Below are 12,846 nucleotides of genomic sequence, written 5' to 3' on the forward strand. Positions count from 1 at the left end.
TTTTTTTTTGGCTTATTTCAAGATTTTTTTTTTGGCTTAATTGAAGATTTTTTTTTGGCTTAATTCAAGATTTTTTTACTTAACAAGATTTTTTTTTTTTGGCTTAACTGAAGATTTTTTTTTACTTAATTGAAGATATTTTTTTGGCTTAATTGAAGATTTTTTTAATTAATTGAAGATTTTTTTTTTTTGGCTTAATTGAAGATTTTTTTTACCTAATTGAAGATTTTTTTTTGGCTTAATTGAATAATTTTTTGGGGCTAAATTCAAGATTTTTTTTGGCTTAATTGAAGATTTTTTGGGGCTTAATTGAAGATTTTTTTTTTACTTAATTGAAGATTTTTTTTACTTAATTGAAGATTTTTTTTTACTTAATTGAAGATTTTTTTTTTTTTACTTAATTCAAGATATTTTTTTTGGCTTAATTCAAGATATTTTCCTTAATTCAAGCTAATTTTTTTTTTTTGCTTAATTCAATTCAAGACTGTAGAATTTTTGCACTTAGCAAAAACATCCCAGGGGCCGAACTGGACCCTTTGGTGGGTTGCATTTGCATTTGCATTTGCATTCTCTTCTTTCCATTCTAAACAGTCTTTATGGACACTCCAACTATTTTTGAAATCTCCTTTGGTGTGACGAGTGCATTCAGCAAATCACACACTCTTTGACGTTTGCTTTCCTGATTACCGTATTTTCCGGACTATAAATCGCACTTTTTTTCATAGATTGGCTGGGGGTGCGACTTATACTCCGGAGCGACTTATATGTGAAATTATTAACACATTATTATATAATTTCACATGTTCGTTATTTTCACAATGACAGCCACAAGAGGGCGCTCTAGGCTTGTGTACCTGTACCTGCTACTTCTGTACCACTGAAAATTTAAAATTTCAACATTACCGGTAACTTATAAAGACAACTGAGAAGGGCTGAAAAAAAATGACATCAAAAAGAAAATCATATTCTGCAGATTACAAGTTGCAAGCAGTGAAATATGCAGCCGAAAACAGTAATCGAGCAGCAGAAAGAAAGTTTGGAGTGAGTGAGAAACTTGTGAGGGACTGGCAAAAAGCGGAGGTTACTCTAACTGCAATGAAGAAAACAAAAAAAGCTAATCGCCGGCTAAAAGCTCGGTGGCCACAACTAGAGGAATGAGTTTGCACATAGGTGCTTGAACAACGTGCAGCCGGGAGAGGCTTGTCAACAGTGCAGTTGCGTCTCCATGCCCAGGTAGTTGCCAAGGAGATGAATATAAATGACTTTGCGGGAGTAAGTAAGTAAGTAAGTAAATTTTATTTATAGAGCACTTTTCACAGACAGAGTCACAAAGTGCTTTATCAATTCAAATCAGAATCAAATTAAGTTTACAGAGACCCAACAGAATCCTTCAGGAGCAGGATTAGGGAGGACCTTCTTGGTGTTACCGCTTCATGCAACGCAACCGCCTCTCTATCAGAGCAAGGATGCAAAATGTGACTTATATTCCAGTGCGACTTATATATGTTTTTTTCTTCTTTATTAGGCATTTTTTGGCTGGTGCGACTTATACTCTGGAGCGACTTATAGTCCGAAAAATACGGGACTCATATGGGCAAAAGTTTCTGAAAAGGTATGGATAATAGTGTTAGGTATGATTATGACATCAATATATGTTTGGTTTCAAAACAATTGACGTAGTGCCTGCTGAGAAAAAACTACTAAACGTTCATTGTAAATTTTGCTTCCCCACCCTGTAGAATAAAAACATTTTCTATTATGTAAATTTTTTTGTGGCAAATAAATTCTCATGACTTTCAATAAACTCATTGGTCATACACTGTCTTTCAATCCCTGCCTCAAAATACTGTACATTTTGCTTCCCCACCCTGTATGCTGTAATTTGTGACTATTTTTTGCAGATACAGGTTGTGAAACGAGCCTAATTTCAGCAGATTTGTTGTTTGTTTCCTAAACCTAGTGTGCTGTACGTTGTCAAAACAAACCCAGTTGTTTTCCTGCAGAATCGCTCCTTTTCACATCTGCGTTCAACTCTCAGCCTAAAACAGGAAACTGATCCCGTTTGCTGCGAGGATGGAGGATGTGTGCGTACAGTAGATCCTGCTTTAATTTACAGCGTGGCCAAACGAGCGCAGAAGTGTTCGTTTTTAATTAGAGAGCATCAGAGAAGTTGGTTGACGCCGGCGCTGGGTGGACGGACTCAAGCAGCTTCATTTAGATCTAATTTGTTTGAATGACAGGTCATTTTCAGCGCGGGACTTGAAGGGTTTCATTACAGAGTGTCATCTATCCGCCGTGGCTGACGGAGAAGAGCTTAACTTCCAAACGTACAAGTGATTACGTCCTCAAAAAAACAGCTATTTTAGTTCCAAAGGTCGTCTCGTATCAGGGATAAGACCGAGATGTGTCGCACTTTTCAGACCAGTGCACGGGTTTTCCATCAATCATGGAAAATATCCTTTTGCAGGGGGGTCAAACATACGGCCCGTGGGCCAAAACCGGCCCGCTAAAGGGTCCAATACGGCCCGAAGTGGAAAAATTACACTGAAGATATTAACAATTAAGGATGTTGAAGTCGTTTAGTTCAGGTTCCACATTCAGACTGATATGATCTAAAGTAAATTAATAACATAATAACATGTAAATAATGACAACTCCAAGTTTTGATGTGGAAAAAAGTAAAATTACACTGAAAATATTTACATTTACAAACTATACTTTCACAACAAACTGACATTTCTTGTGCAATTTTAACAATATTAAACTAAATATTTTATTCTTGTTACTGTTTATATGTTAATTTTTTGTATTCATGTATTTATTCATTTCTGTTCATGTTATTTTTTGTACATTTTTAACATTATTTGTAGGTTATTCTTATATTATTTTACCAGTCCAGCTAGCTTGAGATCATATTAGACTGTGAATAAAAATGTGAATAATCTGAACCTGAAATATTTTAAGTAAAATAGGTGCAATTTTACCAATTGTCTTCCTGTTATTAGATATTATAACATATGATATGTTATGACCCTGGGTCATAATTTGTCTATTTATATGTATGTGTTTTCTGTTTAGAGTGTGTGTGTGTTTTCCCCCCGTCCTGTAGGTGTGCTGTGCCCCTTTTGTTTCCGTTTGTTGCAGGTTTCTGATTGGTGGAGCATGATTGCCCGGCCCTTTAAAGATGGCCCTGGAGCTCCCATCCTCGCTCGCTCTTGCCTCCTGTCAGCTCCCAACCCTGTGTTCGTGTGTGTGACCGTCAGTCTTCGTGCTCGTGGAAAACTCCGATTGTTTGTATTTGTAAATAGTTTTGTTAAATTGAACCTTTTTCTGGTAGGGGAGGTCGGCTCTTTTGTTTTCCCATTTTCTCCTGTTTTTGGTTAGATAGTTAGGTAAGTTTTCTGTATTTTATTTCTTGCATTTATTTTGGATTAGGAAAGTTAGTTTAAACTCTACAGATATTTTGTTTGTTGTTTTAGCCGCTCCCTCCCCTAACCCTTCCTTAGTTGAACAAGATACTGATAATAAATATTGTGAATCTTAGTTTTTGACTGACGTGTGTGCTTGGGAGCTGGGAGGGGACAAAAGTTGAGCCTATTATGTTCGCCCTGGTGAACCCCTAGGCCGGGGCGTAACAGATATATATGTTTATATTGTTCACATATGTTAATTCTTTGCATTTGTTAAAATTATTTCTGTTCATTGTGTTCATATTCTTGGAATTTTTTGTCAGTTTTTAACATTATTTATAGCTTATTATTTTACCAGTCCGCTTAACTTTGTAGATCCACTGTGATCTGCAAGTTGTGATTATAATAAGACGAGATGTAATATTGTTAAAATTTGACTTATTTTTCTTGAGAAATTTCAGGTTGTTCAGGTTGACATTTTTGTTCTTGTTTATGTTGTTCATATATGTTTTTTTTAAATTATTTTTTTAATTATTATTTCTGTTCATAAACATGTACATTTTTGTCCATTTTTAACATTATTTATAGGTTATTATGGTATTATTTTACCACACCAGCTATCTTGAGATCATATTGGACTGTGAATAAAAATGTGAATAATCTGAACCTAAACTATGAGTAAAATCAGTGCAATTTTACTGATATTCTTCCTGTTAGTAAATATTTTTGTGCTTTTGTAGATCCACTGTGATCTGTAAATTGCAATTATAATAAACCGAAACGTAATATTGTTAAAATTTTACTTATATTCTTAAAAAATTTCAGGTTGTTCAGGTTATTAACATTCTTGTTATTGTTTATATTGTTCATTTATGTAATTTTTTTGTATTTTTTAATATTTCTGTTCATAATCATGTACATTTTTGTCCATTTTTAACATTATTTATAGGTTATTATGATATTATTTTACCAGTTCGCTTAACTTGAGATCATATTGGACTGTGAATAAAAATGCGAATAATCTGAACCTGAAATATAAATAAAATCAGTGCAATTTTCCTAATATTCTTCCTGTTAGTAAATATTTTGTGTATTTGTAGATCAACTGTGATCCCTAAATTGCAATTATAATAAGCCGAAACGTAATATTGTTAAAATTTTACTTATATTCTTAAAAAATTTCAGGTTGTTCAGGTTATTAACTTTCTTGTTATTGTTTATATTGTTCATATATGTTACTTTTTGAATTACTTTTATTTCTGTTCATTTTGTTCGTGTTTGTGTTCATTTTTAACATTATTTATGTGTTATTATGGTATTACCAGTCTGGCAAACTTGAGATCATATTGGACTGAATAAAAATATGAATAATCTGAACCTGAAATATAAGTAAAATAAGTGCAATTTTACCAATATTCTTCCTGTTAGTAAATATTCTATGCATTTGTACATCCACTGAGTTGCTGAGATGTAATATTGTTGAAATTGCACTACTTTTCAGTAAGAAATTTCAGGTTATTGACATTTTCGTGATGTAATTTTACTTTTTTTTTTATACTAAAACAAAGAGAAAACTTCAGATTTTTGTTGATAGATTATTTTACTGATCGGATCCACTTGAGATCACATTGGGCTGAATGTGGAACCTGAACTAAAATGAGTTTGACGCCGCTGCGTTACAGGGAGGAATTTTTAATGAGGCGTTCAGGTTCACAGTACGATGCAGGAGGTTTGTCCACGGGCCTCATTTGACCAGACACCGATGCTCCGGCGGTGACACATCATTATACAGCACAGGGGAGATCCTTCAGCCTGTCTCATTATTATCAATAGGAAATCTGCTCCGATCCGCTCCGTTTGGTCCGATCACGTCCACCGGTGTGACGCATCCACGCAAACCTCAGCTCATTAAGATGGAAGAGGAGGTGAGAAAATAAAAATACGACAGGTTTCACCTTGACAAGACATGGAAACGCTTTTATTTTTGTCAAGAATATTCAAGGCCCAGTGGGTAAACTCATTTAATTCAGACTAATATAACCTAAAGTGGATCAGACCAGTCAAATACTAACATAATAACATATGAAATAATGACAGCTACACATTTTTCTTTTTGTTTAAGTGTAAAAAAGGAAAATAACATGAAAATATTTGTATTTATAAACTATCCTTTCACAAAAAATATGAATAACCTGAAATGTCTTAACCCATAAAGACCCAGTGCTACTTTTGGGGCAGTTCCAAACTATTTTTTTCTTCATATTTAACTTTTCTTAAGTGATTTATCACCATTTATTGTAATAGTAGCCTCTGTATTTTGCATTTTTTCCCAGTGAAATTCAGGTATTTTCTTATGTTTAATTCATTGATCATGTAGATGTTCATAAAAGCTCAGATTAAAGTTGAGGGTTAATTTCAGAAACAGAAAAAAAAATGAAGAAAAAGTGACTTTTTCACTCAAATCTATCATTAACTGAACATAAACCCAGTGTCTCCATCCACTGTCATTGATCCAGCTCCATGGGTTTTACTGGTGAATCGATGACAACGCTGATGACAAGATTGACTGTGTTTCCATGGTAACTACAGTGCCTCTGATCATCCATAGTGCCGCTTATTTTTGCAAATTTTTCATTCATTCTGTTCACTTTTTATTCATTTTATTTATTTTACTTATTTTTGTGCATTTTGTTAGTTATTTTGCTTATTTTTTCTACATTTTTTTTAGCCTCTTCTATCTATTTTTCTTCATTTTTGTTCAGTTTGTGGCTTACTTTTGCATGTAACTTATTATTTTATTGATTTATTATTCAGGGGTTTTTTTCCATTTCATTTATCATGTTTTGTGTCTCCATTCACTGCCATTGATTCAACCACCATGGGTTTTACTGGTGAATCAATGTTGTAGAAGATGATGGTGTTTCCATGGTAACTACAGAGCCTCTGAACGTCCAAATGACTCATATCTGATGACCATGAAAAGATGACAAACTGTATTTTACACCAGTTAGTCACGGATCTAAAGTTATTAAACAGTTTATATCAGTAGATGGTTTTAGTTTTTGAGGGTTAACAGACTAAATACAGAGTTCTGGATGTTATGGAACGATGAACTCTGCACATTTTTCAAGTATTTTATGTTTATGTTTATGTTTACGCATTTGGCAGACGCTTTTTTCCAAAGCGACTTACAGGGGAAAACCAATTAAATCACTCAATCAATCAAATTTTATTTATATAGCGCCAGATCACAAAAAAGTTATCTCTTGACATTTTATATATAGAGTTGGTCAAAACCAGACTCTAAGTCAATTCTACAGAAACCCAACAGAATCCTCCTGGAGCAAACACTTGTGACTGGTGACAGTGGAAGGAAAAACTTCCCTTTAACAGGCAGAAACCTCGAGCAGACCCAGACTCCTGGAGGATGGACGTCTGCCTTGACCAGTTGGGGTTAAAGAGAGAGAGTAGAGAAGGGGAAAAAGAGAGAGCGATAGAGATAGGGACTGGGGGAGAGGGGGAGAAGGGGGGAGTAGGGGGAGACACATGGAGGCGGTTGAGGATAAGTGAGTGGTGATGATGAAGGCAGGAGAGAGGCAGGACCACCGCAGCAGGTCCAGAGATAATCGTGAAAGAATCTGTGGTTATCCTGGGAAAAACCTTATTAGAATATTTCAAATGGAATGTTTGAAAGTGCTAGGACAGGAGGTGCTCTCGGAAGAGCTGGGTCTTCAGGAGCTTCTTGAAGATAGGCAGGGATGACTCTGTTCTTGTAGCACTTGGTAGAGCGTTCCACCAACGTGGAACGACCCATGAAAAGAGCCTGGATTGTCTTGTACAAGGTCTGGGGACCACCAGACTACGTTCCCCAGATGAGCGGAGTGGTCGTGGGGCGACATAAGCTTTTATCAGCGCACCTAAGTAGACAGGAGCAGACCCACGGAGAATTTTGTAGGCTAGGATTAAAGATTTGAATTTGATGCGGGCAGCTATGGGTAGCCAGTGTAACTCAATGAGTAAGGGGGTGACATGTGCCCTTTTAGGCTGATTGAAGACCAGACACACTGCTGCATTCTGGACCATCTGTAGTGGTTTGACAACACAAGCTGGGAGGCCCGTTAGAAGAGCATTGCAGTAGTCAAGACGGGAGATAACCATAGTCTGCACCAGGAGCTGGGTGGAGATAACCATAGTCTGCACCAGGAGCTGGGTGGAGATAACCATAGTCTGCACCAGGAGCTGGGTGGAGATAACCATAGTCTGCACCAGGAGCTGGGTGGCCTGTTGGGTTAGGTATGGCCTGATCTTTCTTAGGTTGAACAGAGTGAAACGGCATGATCGGGTGACAGAGGCAACGTGATCCGTGAAGGTCAACTGATTATCAATCATGACTCCCAAGTTACGTACTACACTGGTAGGAGCCAGAGGTATGGAGTCAATAGTGATGGAGATGTCCTGCTGTATGGTTGGCTTAGCTGGGAAGACCAGCAGTTCACTTTTGGACAGGTTCAGCTGAAGGTGATGGGCTTTCATCCATGCAGATATGTCAGAGAGACAATCTGAGATCCGCACTGAGACTGTGGAGTCTCATTTACTTATTTTCTCCTCACTTTAGAAGCATTTCTTCACTTTTATGCTGTATTTCAAGGTTTTTTAGTATTTTTTCCCCCCTATTTTTCAAGTATTTTACTTATTTTCTCCTCACTTTAGAAGCATTTGTTCACTTTTATGTCATATTTAAAGGATTTTTGGTAATTTTCCCCCTATTTTCAAGTATTTTACTTATTTTCTCCTCACTTTAGAAGCATTTGTTCACTTTTATGTCATATTTCAAGGTTTTTTGGTACATTTTTTATGGGTTAAGATGCTTCTACAATAAGTGAAATGCGTCCAATCCTCTAGTTTGGGATCAGAATAAATGCCAAACTGCTGAACTAAAAACTTCAGCTGAATTCTGGCTTAAGTGTTAATTACCAAAAGACAAACCAACCATGTTTTCCTGCTTTACATTAATGTTATATTGCATTTACCTCAAACAAACTGCATTTTAAGCCAATTTTTTACATGGGTTAATAGAATGAGTGGGTCAGAAGTAATTAAACAGTTTAGATCAGTAGATGGTTTTGGTCACCAGTGGATATTTGGGTCTTTATGGGTTAAAAGAAGTACAATTTTAACAATAATAATAATAATAATAATAATAATAATAATAATAATAATAATAATAATGATCTGATAACTCCAGAAATCAGATAATGATTGGAGTTTAGTCCATAAACAGGCTCGGTAATCAGATTATGAGTAATCAGATTAACACACCTGGATTTCTCCCCAATACTCTGCTGTCTTTATGCATGTGTACAGGTTAATCTGATTTATTTAGTTCTTTTACATCTGCACATGTGCAAAAAACAACTGAAGAGTAGAAAACTGATGAAGTGATGTCGTCAGAAATCCAATAATGGACTGAAACGTCTAAACCAGGGCCAACCAAGTGCATGTAAAGGCATCAGATCTGATTATTATAATTATTACAATCCCAGTTGTCGGATTTTTATGGTCACGTAAACAGGCTCAATGATGTCATTATCGGATAAGTCCAGAAATCAGATAATATTCAAATTTTTAGTGTCCGTTGAGGCCTACTCTTTAGTTAAAAAAGTTAAATCATCTTATAAAACAACCTGTAAAGCTTCAGTTGTACCAAAATGTAGTAAAAATGACCCCCAACTGTTGCAACAAGGAGTGTACGCCTTCAGAAAAGTTCAATTCTACCATCACTACATACGTACAAACTCCGAAAGAAATCCGATAATGGACTGAAACATCTAAACCAGGCCCAACCAAGTGCATGCAAAGGCATCAGATCTGATTATTATAATTCTTACAATCCCAGTTGTTGGATTTTTATGGTCATAGTAACAGGTTCAATGATGTGATTATCGGATAAGTCCAGAAAAATCGGATAATAACCAGATTTTTTGTGTCCGTTGAGGTCTACTCTTTAGTTACAAAAGTTAAATCATCTTATAAAACAACCTGTACAGCTTCAGTTGTACCAAAATGTAGTGAAAATGACCCCCAACCGTTCTGACAAGCTGTGTTCTCCTTCAGAAAAGTTTGATTCTACCATCACTACATACGCGCGAACTCCGAAAGAAATCCGATAATGGACTGAAACGTCTAAACCAGGCCCAACCAAGTGCATGTAAACACATCAGATCAGATTATAACAACTATCTGATTGCTCCCAGTTAGCGGATTTTTATGGTCATGTAAACAAACTCAATGACGCAATTATTGGATAAGTCCAGAAATCGGATAATAATCCGATTTTTTTGTGTCCGTTGAGGCCTACTCTTTAGTTAAAAAAGTTAAATCTTATTATAAAACAACCTGTAAAGCTTCAGTTGTACCAAAATGCAGTAAAAATGACCCCCAACTGTTGCAACAAGGAGTGTACGCCTTCAGAAAAGTTCGATTCTACCATCACTACATACGTGCGAACTCCGAAAGAAATCCAATAATGGACTGAAACATCTAAACCAGGCCCAACCAAGTGCATGTAAACGCATCAGATCAGATTATAACAACTATCAGACTACTCCCAGTTAGCGGATTTTTATGGTCATGTAAACGAGCTCAATGACGCAATTATCGGATAAGTCCAGAAATCGGATAATAATCAGATTTTTAGTGTCCATTGAGGTCCACTCTCCAGTTCTAAAAGTTAAATCCTCTTATAAAACAACTTGTAAAGCTTCTGTTTTACCAAATCATCATAAAAATGACCCCCAACTGTTCTGACAAGCTGTGTTCTCCTTCAGAAAAGTTCAATTCCATCACTACCATCACTACATACGCACGAACTCCGAAAGAAATCCGATAATGGACTGAAACGTCTAAACCAGGGTTTTTTCAATTGTCATATTTCTTAAGTGCATGTAAACGCATCAGATCAGATTATAACAATTATGTGATTACTCCCAGTTATCAGATTTTTATGGTCATGTAAACAGGTTCAATTATGTGATTATCATATACGTCGTATAATAATCAGATTTTTAGTGTTTGTAGAGGTCCACTCTTCAGTTCTAAAAGTTAAATCTTCTTACAAAACAACCTGCACAGCTTCCGTTTCACCAAACCGTAGTACAAATGACCCCCAACTGTTGCGACAAGCTGCGTCCTCCTTCAGAAATGTCTACGCTGAAGATAATACCACATTCAGACAACTCCTAACTCCGTAACCGTTTCCATGACGATTCACCTGAGTGAGACGATGCGCTAACGTCTGTATCTGGACGTCTCGTGGAAGATCCGATCATGTGTTCGGTGGAAGACTTAATGGACTGACGGCCCTTTAAAATGTGGCCTAATCTGTTTTAAATGCAGCCTCTCCATCATTCTGTACGAGGGGGAGCTGTCACATCACACGGGGGGTGGTGGTGGTGGTGGTGGTGGTGGTGGTGGTGGTGGGGGGGGGGGATCGGACTCATCAGATGGAGCGAACGTCCTCATCCTTGGACAGACTTTGACTCTTCGGTCCAAGATAAAGCAGCCAACAATACATTTTACCAGCAGCATGGTCACATGTAGGCGCCAGAAACAAAGGGAGTAGCAGTCAGGAATGGGTGGGTGGGGGGGGGTATGTGTGTGTGTGTGTGTGTGTATGTGTGGGGGGGGTTCTGAACACACACAGGACCCACAATCCCATTGGCTCCGGTCTCATCAGATAGGTGGCACCGTTAGCTAATCCACCGGGCTTAGCTGCATGTCGCCCAGCACGGCACCCAGCCGGGTGTCGCGGGGGCCACCCTGGCAGATCCACGGGCCATGTGGCCGTCCAAGACCCCCCGGGGAGGTTCACAATCCCGCCATGTTGCATTTACCTTCTGTGCAGGTGGCCCCGCTGGCCCCTCGCTGGCTCCCGACGCAGTTAAAGAGGAAACTTTTGCACACTTTGGCACCGACACTTTCAAAACTGTTTGTACTTGAGAAGCCACAGACAGAGCAGCTCCGTGTTCCCAAACTCTACATCATATGCATTTCCTAACATACTTTTAGACTTTTGGCGTCCTTCGCGCAGCCCCACAAACCCGGAATGTGATTCTTATCTTTGAAGTACAGACAGACAGGCGGCGAAATGCTCTGGCTTTGGGAGTTTCAGGTCTTTTGTGGGGTTACAGCCGCAGTCAGAGCTGTAGTTTGTACACACTGGCAGCTTCAAATAACAACCCATCAACTGCTGCTCGCTGTCTGTTCGTCTGCATCCAAACTGTCCACGAAGCTCACTGGACTCAAATAGGCCTGGATCAGATCTGTGAGTAGAAACTAGTTGTTTTTTTTTTGTTTTTTTTTTGACTGACAGGCTGAGAAAGATACATGTAAACCTACAGTCGCGGAAAAAATGATTAGACCACCCCTTGTTTTCTTCAATTTCTTGTTCATTTTAACTAGGGATGTCCGATATTGGCTTTTTTGCCCAAAACCGATATCCCGATATTGTCCAACGCTTAATTTCCGATTCCGATATCTACCGATACCGCTGCCGATATATGTGGGATATTAAACTAATTTTAGGTAAGTCCAGAAATCGGATAATAATCAGATTTTTTGTGTCCGTTGAGGTCCACTCTCCAGTTCTAAAAGTGAAATCTTCTTATAAAATAACGTGTAAAGCTTCTGTTTTACCAAATCATAGTAAAAATGACCCCCAACTATTCTGAACAAGCTGCGTTCTCCTTCAGAAAAGTTCGATTCTACCATCACTACATATGTACGAACTCCGAAAGAAATCCGATAATGGACTGAAATGTCTAAACCAGGGTTTTTTTCAATTGTCATATTTCTTAAGTGCATGTAAACGCATCAGATCAGATTATAACAATTATGTGATTACTCCCAGTTATCAGATTTTTATGGTCATGTAAACGGGTTCAATTATGTGATTATCGGACAAATCGTATAATAATCTGATTTTTAGTGTTCGTAGAGGTCCACTCTTCAGTTCTAGAAGTTAAATCTGTGTGTAGAAACTAGTTTTTTTTGTGTTTTTTTTTTTTTTTTGACCGACAGGCTGAGAAAGACACATGTAAACCTACAGTCGCAGAAAAAATGATTAGACCACCCCCTGTTTTCTTCAATTTCTTGTTCATTTTAACTAGGGATGTCCGATATTGGCTTTTTTGCCAAAAAACGATATGCCGATATTGTCCAACACTTAATTTCTGATTCCGATATCTACCGATACCGCTGCCGATATATGTGGGATATTAAACTAATTTTAGGTAAGATATTTTCTTATATTAAATTCATTGATCATGCACATGTTCATTGAAGCTCTGATTAAAATTGAGGGGTTTTATACAAAAAACAACAAACTTTTCAACAAAATCTATTATTAACTGAACATAAAACAAGTGTGTCCATCCAC

General features: G+C 37.3%; 1 long non-coding RNA gene across 1 annotated transcript; it reads right to left on the minus strand.

The window, feature by feature from the left end:
* Positions 1–729: 729 nt before the first annotated feature.
* On the minus strand, positions 730–11,001 carry LOC115434114 (uncharacterized). Its single transcript, XR_003937475.1, has 3 exons — positions 10,989–11,001; positions 4,023–4,027; positions 730–922 (listed from the first exon to the last, which is right to left on the minus strand). It is a non-coding gene; the product is annotated as an uncharacterized LOC115434114 (long non-coding RNA).
* Between the last annotated feature and the right edge of the window lie 1,845 nt (positions 11,002–12,846).

The sequence above is a fragment of the Sphaeramia orbicularis genome, chromosome 2 (genome assembly GCF_902148855.1).
Source record: "Sphaeramia orbicularis chromosome 2, fSphaOr1.1, whole genome shotgun sequence".
Lineage (NCBI taxonomy): Eukaryota > Metazoa > Chordata > Actinopteri > Kurtiformes > Apogonidae > Sphaeramia > Sphaeramia orbicularis.